Below are 17,069 nucleotides of genomic sequence, written 5' to 3'. Positions count from 1 at the left end.
CAGAGCCGCGCTAATCAATCACACCTAATACTGTTCCCTGAACTACTCTAATCCTACTGCCCTCCCTCTGCTGCTGACAGAGAGCTAAATCTCACCAAAAACAGTTCGTTTTTAAGCGGAAACTTTCTCATAGATCACATTTCACATGTCTGGTGAGGGAACTTATTTTATAAATAGAACTCAAAGATAAATTCTGCTCATATCATTTGAATTCATTTCCACACTCAGCAGCTTTAGCAGGGAGTGTTGGAGTTCTGCTGTCACTCTGCTGCGGAGCTCCACCTGGCTGATGGAGTGAGGACTCAGCGGGGAGCCTTGAATCATCTCAGCTGAGGCCTCATGGCTTGGCCTGGCTGGAGCCCTCAGGATGTGATAGGACGATGAGCCAGGCCTTAGTGTGTGTCGGTGTGGGGAGTGTGTCTGCGTTGTGTGTGGGTGCGTTTGCCTGTTTCTGAGAGGTGCTGCGCGGTTGAATTCGTTCGCAGAGTCAGTGTGTATACGTTCGGGTGCGTACACGCACGCACACGTGTGTCATTGTGCAGTTGAACAAGTGTGCGTGCACTTGAGTGCGTGTGATTGCTCCCGTCTGCTCCCTCCAACCGGTTGATCTTTCACATTTTGCACGGGCAGGAGGGACAGGAGGCTGCCAGGCTGCGCCCGGAGCCTGGGTACAGTACAGTTAGCAATGCCCGGCATTCATTAGCACCTCCCAAGCTGTCTGCACTTTTACCAAACGTTCTAGCTAGCTAACACGCACTGGCTCCCTGCACCCTGCTCTTGTCACCCCGGCGAAGGCCTTCACCAAGCATTGGCTCCACTCAGCCACAGCTGAGGCCTCCACTCTTGGCTCGGGCCACTTCAACTTTGCAACAGTTCAGCGTTGTGACACAATAGCAGCTACGTCTGAGTTCCTAAAACTTAACAATATCGCTATAGATACTAAATATCTTTATTATTTTTTACACAAACATATTGACAAATTCAGTCAGAACTGCATTTATGGAAACACACAAATCAAGGGATAGAATCTGCAGTAAGTGAGCTAAAATAAAAAAAAGTTCAAGCTAAAATTGATTTCCGCCTCCTCCAGCAGAAAAAATGTGTTTCAGAGAAAATGAGCTGCGTTAAATAAAAAAAAAAAAACCCGCAAGAATTTATCTCCAGAGTTACAAATGATTTTGGCTCTTTCCAATTGTGAAATAAAATGTCCTTTTTAGACCAAAAATGTCTCTGAGATCTGCGCAGGCAATGCACAGTTTTAATTGTCACAATCTTTTTTTTTTTTTTTTTCCCCAGACTTTATATCAATTTGTTGGAATACTGATTTGCTGTTAAAAGTGATGTTTACTGGTGACCAATGATCAAGATAGACAGTCAAGAAAAAATAAGCAAATTTAGTTTGCTTTTTTTTTGTCAGTATATTAAAAACTTGCAACAATTGCAATTCAGTGGGTTGAAATGAGACGCAAACTAGTTATTTAGAACTATGGCTCAAGGAGCTGAATGCTCACAGTCTGAGCAAATTGTAACATAACCTGGGATGGGAGGAAAAATTAGAAATAACAATTCTGACTAAATCTTCATACTAAAAACGTTTATTCAGCGCATGGAAGCATGATATGTGGACATTGACCAAATTATAAATCTGCAAATGTTACCAACTGATTATTTGTGCGAGTGAATTAGACTTGCTACTTGCTGCATACAATTTGCTCGCAGATCTGAGGGTGTTTTGATCAGATTTTTCAAATTGTTTAAAACTTTGATTGGACTGTTGAGAAAACATCCATTAATGTGTTCAGCATCTTAGAAATCTAATCTGTGTACACAAAGCAGACCTGCTGTGTGTAACCTTTCATCCTGGTCCCTGCCTCTTTCACTCCATGTTGCTTTTCCGAGAATCTTTCTGCTGAATGCATTTTCACGTCACTAGTTCCTCAATGAGTGGATACAATCAGGTATTACAAAGTGTCTTAGTGTCTGCATTCTTCTTTCATTTTTTGGACCCTTTTTCTGGTCTTTATTGTTTTTACCAGGGAACTGGCAAAGATACAGAGATGGCAAAGATAATTGAAATGGGAAATGGAGGTAAAAGAAGGTTTGCTACCAATGATCTTCCTGTGTGAAACGTACCACTCACTAGTCATGTAAAGTGTTTCCTGTCACAGAAACTGGCTGGTATGAAACTAAAGCAATGTGAAATTCAATAGAATAGCATTAATTTGACCTGCTAAAGCATTTTTAATTCTAAGCATTAGAAGCACATCAGACATGTTGTTATTGTCCTGTTTGTACATTTCTCTTAGAGGTGTTTTAGAAAGTTGATATTATTTTGTTCATTTAAGAAACTTTGAAACCTTACTTGAAATCTTCAGCCTTTGGGATCAACTAATCTGGAATTGAATTAAATGAAGATGATGGAATAATTATCAACTGCAGTAATACTAAGTTATTGCTGAAATGAAGAACTCTTTCATTCTTAGCATTTGTTTCACACAGGAATATAATTGGTGCTGCACCTCATGTTAATCATCAGCTTCACTGTAAATAATAAAATTGGAGTCCTCGTTAGCTTTGACCTCTCTCAGACTTGCTGTTAAATTCAGAAAATGTCCTTTAACTTTAAATGACCCATAATGCAACAATTGGTATCTAATAAAATAGTAATTAACGGACTCAGCATTTATTTTTAGAGAACATGCAAAAAATGAGAGCTATTATATCTTCACATTTTATATTGGAAATAAAAAACATGTATCATTGCCATTATCTTCTGGTTTTAAACAGCATGTAACAACTTTTCCATATGATTAGAAAGTGAAATTGAAATGATCGAACTTTACGCTGCAAAATAAATAGAAAACATTTTTTTATTTAACAAAAAAAATGTTATTAATCAATATTATTAAGAAAACTTCATCCTGGTTGGGTGCAAGCACTTCTCAGAAATTAAGTGACAAACCCCAAGGAAAGTGCTTAGAAAACCTTTAGAAAGCCAAGAAAATAAATTTTAAAACAGCTTACAACAAATGTGTTTTCTTAAAAAAATTATTTAAGTGTCTGCTTTTCTTACAAATTGGTTCTCATTTGCACACGGTCACTGTTGGCATCTTGGCATGCTGCTGAGTGGGTCACTACCTTGCTTTTTTCCCCTCTTTACACTTTACACAGTAATATGCCTTAATGACAGTTCTCAGAGAAGGAGTGAAAAAGCAGGACAGGAGTTCAAATTTCAGAGCTGAGGGCTGAAACGACAGCAGAAAACATACAAGGTGTGTCTTACTTCATCAAACTCAGCTGTTTCTTTTAACACTTCTGCTGCTTTTACCCACTCTCTCTGGCACATCATATTATCTCTCTCTCTCTTTCTTTCTCTCCTTTGGTCCTCACTTTTTTGCTCGCAAGTTCAACAGGCTGGGAATACCTCTGAGAGCTGTGACCAGAGTGCAAAGAACACAGCAGGAGTGGTATTCACTGATCCTCACAGTTTTCCATGAAGCATGGATATGCTCATTCTGAAATTAAAAAAAAGTTACAAACTCTTTAACGCTTCGATCTAAATATTATTGAGTGCGGCGACAAAATGAATATTCTGGTCTGACTCATTTAAGAGCAGACGTTGGCAAATACACTCCTTATCAGATATAAATTGATCAAAATCAAACCTGTGTGTGTGCTTGAAAATTCTGGATATTCTTATTTTTATTTATAGGGAAAGATTTTATGAGCAGTGTGGTCAGGGCCTTGTTCTTCGAAAGGCATTTAAAGTGTGAACGATAATGATAAGTATGTAGAAGAAGTTTTGTAAATTTGAAAGGCTTTTTGTCAAGAACAATAAGGCATATCCAGACCTTAAATTTCTTGTTTAAATTCAGCAGTCATTTCTGTTTTTCACTGGCTATTTAAAAATTTTTCTTGCTACATAGTGCTGTTGTAATGTTGTGTATAAAATCCTTTTGAATAAATTAATCATTAATGTAGCACCATAACCTCACAATAAAACAATTAGACAATTTATTTTGGGTGTGTTCTTTTAAGGGTGAAAGCTCTTAACATTAAATCATTCTTTATGAAAAAACCACATTACTGACAGAAGATATGTTTCAGCTTTTGTTTTAATTTTATTATTTATTAGAAAGAACTTTCAATTAGTTTCTCTTCAAGGATAAATAAAACATCTTTCTACTCATTGCCACGAGGAGAAATATGTGTTTATGAATGTTGAATAGTTAATTCAACATTATCTTACTCCTGACAATCCACCAGCATAAAAAGCCAAAATACAAGGCACTTAATATGACCTTGCTCATCCGTAACGCTTGTAATTCACTCTAACTGCTTGCTGTCAGTGTCCTTCTCTGCGTCACAGCATGCGCCTGCAGGCTGAGATAAACGTTGTGTTCAGATAAAATGCAATAATATGGACTGAAGGTTTTGCCGTGATCAGTCTGCTCCTTCATGAACAAATCCATCTGTTACTCAGAGTCTCTGCTGAACGCCAGTCGGCCTGACAAACACTTTTAAAATGTAGTTTGAAGCTAATCATCTTCAATGGAAGACAACCCGAGAAAAGCTGTTCCACCACATCCTGCAGCAGCAGGACGGGGGGGATAATGACATATGAAAGGGAATGTATTTAACTAGTGAGCGCCGTCAGACTCTATATACTCATGATGAATGTGGATGGGGAGGGAGCACACGATCTGAAAACTAATTAACACTTGAGTGTGTAACAAGACTGTCACGTCTCCAATGTTGGAGAATATAACAAATCAGCGCTGGTTCAATTTTTGTAATTTTATCTTGTTTACTGAATTAATTCTCCAGATTTCTCTGCTGAAATTTGCAACTTATCTCCATAATTCTTAGGCCTCCACAAAGACATCCCATGAATAAACCATTAAAATGTTTCTCTAAAAAATCTGAAAATCTGTTTGAACATCAACAGTGACAAAATCTGCAAGCAAAAAAAAAAAAGCACCAATTACTTGAACTAATTTTAGGTCGATGCCATGCGCAGCACAGGACAACCTGCTGGGCCCAAAAATGGGCCTTCGCCATCCCCCGTGACAAACAAGTGGTAGGCGAAAAAAGAGAAAGGAAAAATTGATAAATGCAGCAGCCCACGCCAGTTTTTCTTTTCCAAGTGAACAATACCAACATTGTTCAGCAGGGGCTCTGGCACGACTCTGCACGGTGGCGGCTGATTGTTTTGTAAAATCAACAACTTAGAAAATAGATTTCTAAGATTTCTGGCTCCGGTTTTCAAGTGTGGGAAGACCACATACATCTTTATAAAACTGTGTCACCTCACCACACAAGCTGAAGGCTGCTTATGCTTTAAACAAAAATAAGGTTCAGTTTTTACTGAGAAATGTCTCTGGGAAGCGTAAGGCCTTCAGTAAGCTGAATATACACGTCTACAGGCCATATCAAATCAATTATTCTCCTCCTTCAGCTCCCCGTGAGCTTTTTGGGCAGATGCTAAATGTGATCCACCCCTTCACTCCGCATTGAGCCCATCGGCTTTTGTGTGCTTTAACTAAACCCCTCCACTCCATTTAATGGCCTGTTTAGTACTTATTGAAACAGAGCTAGTGCTGGAGGTTAAATACATCTTAATGCGCTGCATTAATCCTTTCATTAAAAAGAAATGTAAGGCTGGTTGAAAGCTGCAAGATTGCCTCTATTAATTAGGGGGTCTGTATGCCCTGTAGCGTTGCCCGCCAAGCCGTGTGTCACCGCCTTAGATGGTGGGAGTAGGGTTGTGGAACAAGGAGGCTGTTGGTCGTGCAAACTGCTAATACAACTGGCAGGGACGAATAAAAGAAGAGCCAGTTTTATTTAGTGGGACATCAAAAGAAGCGCTGCTCACAGTTGTTAGTAGGAATGAAGAAGGAGAAAACAAATAGGAGAGGATTAAGCTTACACTTTTTTTTTCCTTTTACTAAATTTCAAACAAATTCACACACCAGTTCTACTCCCAGAAAAAGGCTTCATACTCCTTTAGCTTTCTCACATTTTGTCAAATAACAACAACAAACTTCATTGAATTTTAAAGGGATTGAACATGCTAGAACCAACATAGAGTTGTGTTGTGGCTTTATGTTGATCTGACTATAGGATGAGTCGTTGTAAAGTGACCATCTGTCAAGTCTTTTGTAGCCTTTAAACAGGTATTCTAACAGGATTGGCTTTTATTTAGTCCAATCCTTCTCATCAACTATGTCATGTCTGTCAAGTCTCGTGGTGCCAGAGTTCTTTCTCTTTTCTTTGCTCCATACGTGGCTTACATCACGCTTTAAACTAGGCTTCTTATGACTTTCTTTTCCTACTCTAACTTAGAGGCCAGATTTCTGAAGTGTGCAGTAGTGGATAGTTGTTCTATCACCAAATTCTCCCAACTGAGGTGTTGATCTCTGCACCTCCTCCAAAGTTGTTATGAGCCTCTTGGCTGCTTCTCTAATTAATCTTTTCTCCTGCCCAGCCTGACTGTTTAGGTGAACAGTCATGTCTTTCAGTTACACTCTTTCAGTTTCCAGATGACTGATTGAAGAGATCTGTGAGATAATCAAAGATTTGGAAATTGTTTGTAACCCCACTCTGGTGTAGGGTTAGGGTAACTAACCCTACACCAATCAGGTGACTGGTTGCACTGGATTTTATTTTGGAGCTGACTACAAATGCATACCAAGCTTTTTAGATATTATTAGCTGATAATGTACAAAATACCAATAAAATCTATTTGCATATAGAAACAAAATGCAGAAAAGGGGTATAGAGTTTTGCAAGGTCCTGTATGTCTAAATGCTTGACCATAAAAGTACCATCCAGGATATTTTGTCTGAGTTGGCAAATGTTTTTTTGACCTCACCCTGCTGTTCCTGACTTGTGCACAGAGCGGCCCTTTTCTCCATAGCCCAGCATAGCCTCATCTGGGCTGCAAGCCATGCTCGACGGGTGAGGGTGTGTGGTTGCAGCGCTCCTTCCACCCACTCTGCCATCTTACCCCAAAACCAACCTCATCTCCCTCAACCTCCTACCCCTTTTTCTTCCGCAGTGGTTTGGACAGCCTGAATGCTTCCCTCCTCTTCTCCCCTCCCCTTTTTCATTTGTTGTACACGAGGCCTCAAGAGACGAGATTCTGCTGCAGAAGAAGTTACAAATCCTGTCTGAGTTCCTGCTTTTAGACTTGTTGAACAACTGCAAACCTGGTAGATCAGGAGCATCTTGAGACCGCTGAGGATGACTCCTCTCCAGAGTCAGCCACAAGCAGATTGCAGTCATCTTGAACACCGCTCTACCACCACCCACCGACAACCAACCAACCACCCCACCACCACCCCTCCACCCGCGTCCCCCGCCCTGCTGCTGCACTCCGCTTTAATTTCCCAACACTTTGAAAGCTTTTCTCACTGTATATTTTATCACTTTTTCTTAAGACTTGCGCTCAGCTACGCCTCAGCTCCTTTTAAAATACAGAGCCAAAAAAACAAGACAATTCGCCTCTTGGATTCTCTCTCTCTCTATGTTCATCTCCCTCATCTCATTGTGAACAGGCTTACTGGAAAGAGCACACTTAACAGAAGAATTTCACACTGTATTAGAAAAATGCATCTTTTCACACCTGTAAATATCTTGTCTGATCTGCTTGGTTACCAGCCCCTCTGAAGGAGGGCCACATGCTGTACAGTAGAGGGGAGATGGCGGAATTCGCTTTCACTGCCAGGAAACAGAAAAACAGAGCAGGGAATAATGTTGCACATTGTAATGCTTAAACTATTGGACCAATATTCAGATTCACATCTATAAAAACACTTCCAGGGGACTCTAAAAAAGAAAAGTCGAACAAATAGCAGCAAGGACTGTCTCATCTATTAATTCCCAACATGCGGTCGAGTAATGTTATGTGATTGAAGTGTGACAAAAAGTTGTGAGGTTTATTTACTTTGTGTGTGTGCGTGTGTGTGTGTGTGTGTGTGTTGCTGCTGCGATGGAGCTGGTAGATCTGTGGGCGTGTAATCGCACCGAGGTAGAAAACACTCGGAGAGAGACACACATTGCATCTCGCCGTGCCAACAAGTTCAGGAGTGAAATCCTGTGGATGTGAGCACATGTAAAGTCATCATAACATTGGAACAAGGTTATATGAGAAATGGCAGTTTATGTGGCAGTTTATGTTTTACCTTCATGAATAGAAAATATGCTGACTGATTTGGATGATTTTGCACTCACACACTCGCCGCACATGCACATGTGTGCAAGTAAACAAAGCTAGTCGTGTCACAAGCAGAGACTGTCGAGCACATCCTTAAACCCGCCACCCTACGCCCCCTGTGCAGTGTCCATGGCCCACACCTCACACTGGATTCCCCTTTTGGATGAGCCACAGTGTCACAAAATCAAAGATTATTACAAGCGCAAACAATCCCAGATTCAATTTTGAGTCGATTGTCAAGTTTTAACTTGAAGCTGATCGATTGTTGTTTTGATCGATGCAACGTTTGCTATGATGCTGATGAACAAGTGAAGTTTCAAGTGGACAAGTGTCAGCATGCCCCACACAGAAAGCTAGCGCTTCAAAGCTGCCTCTTTGCTAACGAACCCACCTTATGGCTCTCACATAATCCCTAATTGCCAACAGGCTGCACCCCCACCCTCCTAACTCAACCTTCCACCCTCTTCCCGGCCAGAGCAGGGCCACGGACAGCGGTCGGCGGACCTCGGGAGAGAGTGGTCTCGGCTGGGGCCCCCTCACTAACACTCAGACCGATGTGTTAATAGATACAATGCCATCTTATTTTCGCACTTCTGCGAGACGGCAAGGGGCGGCCAGGCGGGATCAGCAATCTGCCTCGCTGAAAGAGCTTGAACAAGAGAGAAGGAGGCAGTGGAGTGGAGGGAACGATGGCAGGTTCACAGCACTCCACCAAGGAGGTCAACAAGAAGGCAGGGGGCACAAGTTCAACTGAGCAGCACAGAAAGATCGGATCAGGAGGGGAGGGGATGCATAAATGAACCCGCATCAGTGTGGATGGGTGGATGCATGTGGACTATGCTTCATCTGCAAGGTGTTTGGTAAATGTACATCAGATAAAACAGGTTAGTTGAAACATAGAACTTCAACTAATATGTTTGCTTCAATCGCAGTTAAAAACTTCACCTGAAGCAGGGTCTGCAAACTGTGACTCTAAAACTGCATGTGGCTCCTAGGGTCGTCCACAGTGACTTCTAATAACTTTGGCCAATGATGTTACACATCTGTGTAAAATTAGTAAATTTTCAGATGAAATTATGAGGTTTCAATTAGCTCCCTTGAAAGAGAATTTCAGTATTTCCAACATTTGTCTGTTTTGCTCGTTTTTTTTGTCAAAGTGCTAAAAATGATCGCTTTTGAAAATCATTTTATTTTGAGGAAATGTTTTCTCTCTTGTTAAGAATTTATAATTTTCTTTGACGTGAAAACTAAGAAAAGGGAAACAACTTTTGGTGCTTTAGGTAATTTTCCTATGATTAGGGTACAACAGCTGTGACTATTACGAAGTTCACACCATCTGAGTGTAAATGAATGGGTGAATGACTGGATATAGTGTGAAGTGCTTTGGAATACTCTAGACTTGATGAAGAGCTATACAAGAACAGGCCATTTTCTATCTCCAAAATATTCATCTTGAATTCCATGACATGTAACGGCCCTTGTTTTGAAATGCAAAAATGCAAATGTAATGGAACATAAAATTTCAGTTACAAAATATTTCACAAAATATTTATTGATCGTCCAGCGGTTTTCTGAAGAAATTTGCATTTTGCATCAAATCAGGTTCAGATTAAGTTTTAATCTGAAGCATTTAAGTCTGACATAAATATAATGGAGCAAATCCTTGACTTTTCCCCGATCTTTCCATATTTTGTTTTGTCTTTTTGACTTGTGTCAGACAGCATCATAATAAATTACTGTCATAGCAAACAAGGATGTACAATTAAAGCATGGATAATTATGTATAGCTAATGGATGGTTGAAAATGCTTTGAGAAAAGAAGACTTCCTAATTTGTGTTGTTGTCATGAAACAGTTTATTTTGGTAAAGGATTTTCAACATTAAATCTCTTTCCTGCTATTTTACTGCTTAAACAGCATGTCAATGTTTTGCCAACTAATTATATTATTTTCATACATATTTGTTTCATGAGTTTCAGTTGATAGTCATGTTTTTTTTATCTTTGCCTGAGCCACACCAAAGAAGTAATGTGTAGTGCATTCAGCAGCAAGTCATATCTCAACCAAAAACGACTACACACACACTGATGATCCACCTACAGAGTTTTGAGTGTTTTGATGAAGTAGTGGAAGCCCTCAGGCAGTTAAAAGCACCCACACAGTATGAAAACATTAGTCACTGTCACAGGTTTTGGTCCTGGGGGCGTCACTTGTTGTGATGTTACAGGTGATTTCGTTCTGGTTTTTCACATGATTTCTTATAAGTCACATGCTGTCAGAGGTGTATTTCTAAGTGCAGATTGCCTAAAGTGTGCATGGTAATTTTATTTAAAATTCATTATTTTTATTTCTGCAGTAAAACAAAACTGATTTTCTACTGAAATTTTTAGTTACTCACAAAATAGTTGAACTTGCAAGAATTAAACATAAAATGTTTGAATACTGATTACTGCACCACTCTAGCCTCTATTTATGAGTAGATCAATTGAATTTATTTTCACATGTGAGCAAATGTGAAGAGGAAGGAAATTCAGGCTTTTCATGTGTCTTACAAAATATGTAGCAAAACCCCTTAGACACCTTTACTTTGATGCCCCTAAATAAAAGCAGCAAGTTGCTTTCATAATTTACACAACTGGGAAATATAGTCGAGGTGTGTGTAATTTTATCTGTTTATAAATCCAGGCGTTCTGTGGAGGCCTCAGATGATTGGTGCGTCTTGAACAACAACGCCATAAAGACCAAGACACACAGACTAGAGGGCAGGAAAAAAGTTCGAAAAAGGCGAAGTTATAGGACAAAATATCAAGGCTTGAGCATTCACAGATCAATCTTTCATCTGACAATTACAAACTTACCCAGACATGTCCATTCATCTAAACTGACAAGCCAGGTGAGGTGAGAAAAGCAGTCGGGAGGTCCAGTGGTAAATGCAGGAGCTGCTGAAAACCACAGCCTAGATTAGAGTATGTATGGACCAAATATCAATTTGTAATACGCTACACAATTCTGGCTTTTACAAATATTTCACTATTTCCTGAGAGATAGTCTCAGGAAATATTAGGGCATCTTACATGTGGAAGAAGGTACACCCATGGTTAAACTCTTTAACCTGCATTTGTGTACAGAAAACTAAAACTGGACGTCACACTGAAACATGGTGGAGGCAGCATTATGCTGTCAGGATGCTTGTCTTTAGCATGTACTTTGAAACTGGAGTTGATGGGAAGATGAATGGAGGTAAATAGAGGGGAGTTCTGGAAGAAAGCTGTTAATCTGCAAAAGACTCAAAGCTGTTTCAGATTATTTCTGAACAAAGATCCTAAATATAATTTATAATTATCTAATAGGCATATCAATACATTGAGCTGCATACAATGGCATGGCACATTCTGATTAGTTTAGTTTTAAAAAAACTGTATTTTTTTCCTTCCACCTCACGATGAGCACAATATTGCAGTAACTTGTGTCGGCCTGTTACGTTCCATTCCAATATATTATGTTTTTATCTGGCAGTATTTATGTTTTTTTTAGTGCATATACCATTCTTTTGGGGTTTTGGAAAGATTAATCCAATTTTAATTCCATCATGTTAAGATCATGAAGTATAAAATTTCATAGGGATACTCTGAGGTGTCAGAGAGGGTGGCAATAGAGGAGGAGGGGGTTTGAAAGTGAAGGAGGAGCAGAGTTTGGCTCTGAGCCAAGTGTGTCTCAAGCATTTTGGCTCCTCACCTTCTGCTGCCCCTGTCAGCCTGCTCATGGTCTTCCTCTCTAGGCGTCAGAGATGTAAAGTGACAGCCGGGGTGGCTTCCATGTCAGTGAGGTGAGACCAGGCTCTCCGGCGAGATGCCCTGACCAGGACCACCCCTTTGGGTCCACATCGTGTGAAAAGAGGGGGAAAAAAATCCCCCTTCTCCAGTGTCTGACCATGATCATACTGTCAGTGCCCCAGTCCTAACCTGTAAGATACCCTCTCCACCCCCCTCTTCTTTCGGTGATCCAACACAGGCAGATTAGGATGCTGTCATCAAAGTGGCAGAGTGCTAAAACATCCATTAAGCTTTTAATTGAAGAGACGGAGTATGGGGTGGGGAGAGGAAAGGAGCACGTGATGTTGTGTGCACTGGTATGACAGAGCTTGTTTTGGAGAGGTGAGAAGTAACAGAGACTTGTCAAAGGTCAGAGTCGGCCAGAGGCCTGCCCTGCCACGCTGTCAATCTGTGCTGCTCTTTTCAGGCAGCGTTCATTGATGCAAAACATATCAACACACAGATATAATGCACTCATGCTTCTCTCACGCCTTGCAATTGTCACCACACCTTTTATTTGCACCTCGCCCTGCATACATCTATTTTGGTGGATATGCATTCTTGAGGCATTGTGGTTAAAAGTGATCATGATTAGTATTTGCGATTCATTTTTGTTTAAGTGTGGGAAAGGGTGAGTGTTTTTACTGGCATTCATCCAAAATGATCTTTGAAGACATCAAGATCCTTCTTAATGACTGTTTGCTGTTTGCTCACGTTTACCCAACCGTCTGAAAAAAGGGATTGTATCTTCATTCACAATGTTATTCCTGAGGCTTTGGAGACTTGGAACAAAATGTTTCTAATTTGTGTCAGCTCTTGGATCAACTGTATTAAATGTGGAATAAAACTTCCTCCATTTTGATTCTTTAAGCAAACAAGTGATCTATTTAAAAAGGGAGGAGTTTCATTTTTGTTTCCAACATGAAAGTACAACAAAAACAGATGACTATGTTTAGCTTTCTTGACTTTTGTCTGGGTGGCTGCACAGTGGTGCAGTTGGTAGAGCTGTTGCCTTGCAGCAAGAAGGTCCTGGGTTCGATTCCCGGCCCAGGGTCTTTCTGCATGGAGTTTGCATGTTCTCCCTGTGCATGGTGGGTTCTCTCCGGGTTCTCCGGCTTCCTCCCACAGTCCACAAACATGACTGTCAAGTTAATTGGTCTCTCTAAATTCTCCCTAGGTGTGAGTGTGTGTGTGAATGGTTGTGTGTCCTGTCTGTCTCTGTGTTGCCCTGCAACAGACTGGCGACCTGTCCAGGGTTTTCCTTGCCTTTCGCCCGGAACGTAGCTGGAAATAGGCACCAGCAACCCTCCCGACCCCATTAGGGACAAGGGTGAACAGAAAATGGATGGATGGATGGATGGACTTTTGTCTGAGCAAGGACAGGATTGTTTGTGCAACAATTACAGTAAGAAAATGGGATGAGTAGTTACTTCTTTGTTCTTGGAAGCTAACCTCCTTGGAAGCAAATGGAATGTTTAGATGCATTCCAAGAGATTGTAGCTCTTGAGGATTGGACTTTGGCTCCAGTTCTTTTGTGGGGGTTAAATAAAAACAAAAACTGGTCAAAATTGGCAAAATCTACAAGAGAAAGTCACAAAAGGTGTTGCAATCAAAGTCCAGACCCAAACCTGGGACATTCTGGAACATTTCAGGAGATGTGCATAAACAACAACCAAAATATCACTGGCAGTGAAGAAGAGAAGGTAAACATTCCTCCACAAGATCATAAGGTCATATCGAATAAGAATGTTTGACGTTAACACTGCTAAAGTTGTACTATAAGTTTACCACTCATAGTATGGGATGTCTAGGGTCTGATCCTGATGCACTCTTTAATTTCTGACACATGTATACATCCATGACACACACCCACCCACACACTGCCCTTCAGAGTTTTGTCTCCCTGCTGAGAGGCAGTAATGTCACTGTTTGTGTTGGTCAGCAGGGTTTCTGTCCACACAGTCAGTGGGGTCAGTGGCCTCCCAGCATGACCTGGACGCTGGGATGGGTTTTTGGTTTCTGAGGGTTCCAGTCATCTTCAGATCCAAGCCGTAGTCTCCGATGCCAAGCCAGTCTGTCAGGCCCCCACCTCCCACTGCAACTCTAACCTCAACACCTTGCAATCATAGAGGCATGAACTGGCATAGTGTACCAGAAGCTTCCTCATGGCACTGCATATGATTAACTGGACCATTGGGTAACTTGGCCTTGGAGAGGTCCAGGTCCTGGGCATGGGTCCACAGGGCATAGACAAGGACAAGTGAGGTTTTGGCAGCATAGAAGAAGATATGTGCTTCTGTTTATGTTTCACCAGGATTTTGTGCTGACTTTGAGCAAAGAGTACTTTCCTCTGATCTGAATCAGACGGAGCCCTTTGCCAGTATCAGTGTCTCACACTTTGAAAGACTCGTGCATGTATGTGTAAATTTCTTCAGATGCTAGCTAGTCAGGTTTTTACAAGTAGAGAAGGTGCCAGTGAGTCAGAGAATGTGCCATTAGTGATGGTTAAGGTGTTTTTGGTGTCTAAACAAAATCAGCATTTGCAAAAATTTACTTATGATAAAAAAAATATATATATTTTTCTGCTTTTCTGATTGGCTACTGCAGTTTTGCATAACATGAAGGGATGTAAAATTTTATGTTATTAAAAAAAAACAAAAACATAGGTACACAAATGTTTGATTAATACTAAAAAAATTAAATATACTTAACATTTATTTATTGTATTTAAGTCAAAATATAAAAATTCAACTGTTTCAGATTCTATTTCAAACAGGAGTCCATAACGCTGCCTCTTAAACGTGATCAAGACCTCGCACCTTCACAAGTGTGACTTCCGTCTGTTGCATCTCTCTCCTTCCATCTTTTTTCTCCACCCCTCCTCCCTCTCTTCTCAGTTCACCAATGTTTTCTTTCTATTACCAGCACTTTCACTTGCAACACTGGAAATCTCTAATTTCCTTTAATACCCTCTACTATCTCAACATCCATCCTACAACTTCTTGGGATGTAGACCAAAATCATCTGAAATAAACTTGGGAAATCTGTTTATTGAAACCTCCAAGAGATGCTTTTCGTAGATAACTGGTTGAAAGCCTTAAGTAATGATTTACTTGGATTCTGATCTGACACAATACTGGAACAATAATAGATGTTGCTTTTTTTTTTTTACAGCTTACTGATGACTAACTTTTGTCAAATGAAACACAGTCTCAGTCCCATCCCTTCCCCCCTCACCCTTCTCGCTCTTCCTCCTCAACCTCTACCTCCCTCTTCTTTCCCTGAGGGCGATGTGGCATTTCGCCCCTCAGCCGGCCGCTTCCTTGGTCCTGTGCTGTCACTCTGGATGGCTCCTAGCATGCTGTGCCCTACTGTTATTGAGCATTACGAGGTGTTTCACGCCTCTGTGCATTAGGCAAGACAGCTGGAAGGGCAGTGGGTAAATGATACGTATGGATTGCAAGGGCAATGAAGTTCACGACTAGGTCAGGCTGGAGCAAGCGACACGTCGGCCCATCCATGCACCCATGTATCCACCTGTTCATAATTACCTGTTCTCAATAAGATATCCACGTATGGTCCAAATGAAGGCACAAATATCGAGACATGAATATGCACACGTGTGCACAAGAAGTCTTCCACATGGATGAATTGTTATTTGGAAAAACTCACTGGCATTTTCCTTTAGCTCACACCACCCACAGCACTAGTACTCAAAGTACTTAACACAAACAACCAAAACATAAGCACATTGTGAACTTTGGGTCTTCTTTACTGATAACTATGACAATGTACATGGAAATACAACAACATTTTATATCAACACTTCCCCTTCCTTTCACTGGACCTTAACAACGTGACTGATATGATAGAAAGGTTGTCCTTCTGTAAAAAGATCTGTTCTTTAATATATTTCTAAGGGTAAATTAATTTGTACAGCTTGCTCAGAGTACTTACTAACAATCTGCACTTACTATTTGCACAGTCACACCAAAGTACAGTCAGAGTGCGATAGCCTGGGGCATCATGGCTGTGGAATAGTATATCAATTTCTCTTAAGAGTTTCGGGGTGTTTGTAAAGCAAGAGCTGTATCTACATTTTTGGTGCAAAGATGAGCTGGTTCCCACTATCAACTGGACTCTGTCACACCTGGCCTTTGACCCTGATCTTGTTTGTGGGCTTCATGAACAGGAACTCAACATGTAGGAGGAGGTGGTCTAGATAGGAAGTCACTGAATCATCTAGAGAAAGCAGATGATATGGTGTTTTCAAGGCCTGACCTCCAGGAATGAGCATGACGTCCTCTAAGTATGCGGTAATGGTTCAGGGTTCCGCCAAGTTTTGGCTTAGTCTTTGTCACAAGCAATGGAGTTTAACTGTCTTGATGTAATATTTATGAGTGATTGTTTTATGGAGCTGGATATGAATAGAGGAATTGACCCCTTGTCAGCAGACAAAGCACAGTCCTGATCTGCTGCGATGAAAAAAAAGTTGAGCCAAAAAACAAAGCTCTTGATTCAGTGACGTATCAACTTGTGCATCAACTTTCCAAATCATCAACCACGATTGGATGTGGGTTATGACAAAAGAACAAGATCTCAGCTACAAGCGGCTGAAATTAGCCTCTTCTTTGAAATGGTATGACTCAGTCTTAGTGATATGGTGTGAAGCCACTTCTCTCCTCTCAGGAGTCAGCTGAGGTGGTTTGGGCATCTGATCAAGATGCTATCCAGAGATGCCTAGTCCAAAATTTTCAGGCTCATCCCACAGTGAGGTGACACCAGGGAAATCCCAGGGATGTCTAGGGATGTCAAGAAGACATTCAAAATTGTTTTAATGGTCTCAGGTGGTTTACTGGTTTTTAGATCAAAGTTGTGGTTTGTGGCTTGTTGTTTTTAAAAAAATAATTTAATATGTTTCAGTAGTTTACTTAATAAAATAAGGAAAGTTTCCCAATTTCTAATCAATTTTGTAAATGCCGCAGTTTGTGCAACGAGTCAATATTGACTTCTTCTAACTTCTGGCTATCTACCTCTACG

This window comes from Gambusia affinis, linkage group LG14 (assembly GCF_019740435.1).
Source record: "Gambusia affinis linkage group LG14, SWU_Gaff_1.0, whole genome shotgun sequence".
NCBI classification, from domain to species: domain Eukaryota; kingdom Metazoa; phylum Chordata; class Actinopteri; order Cyprinodontiformes; family Poeciliidae; genus Gambusia; species Gambusia affinis.
The sequence above is the reverse complement of the archived record's forward strand: the minus strand, read 5'-3'. Positions refer to the sequence as shown.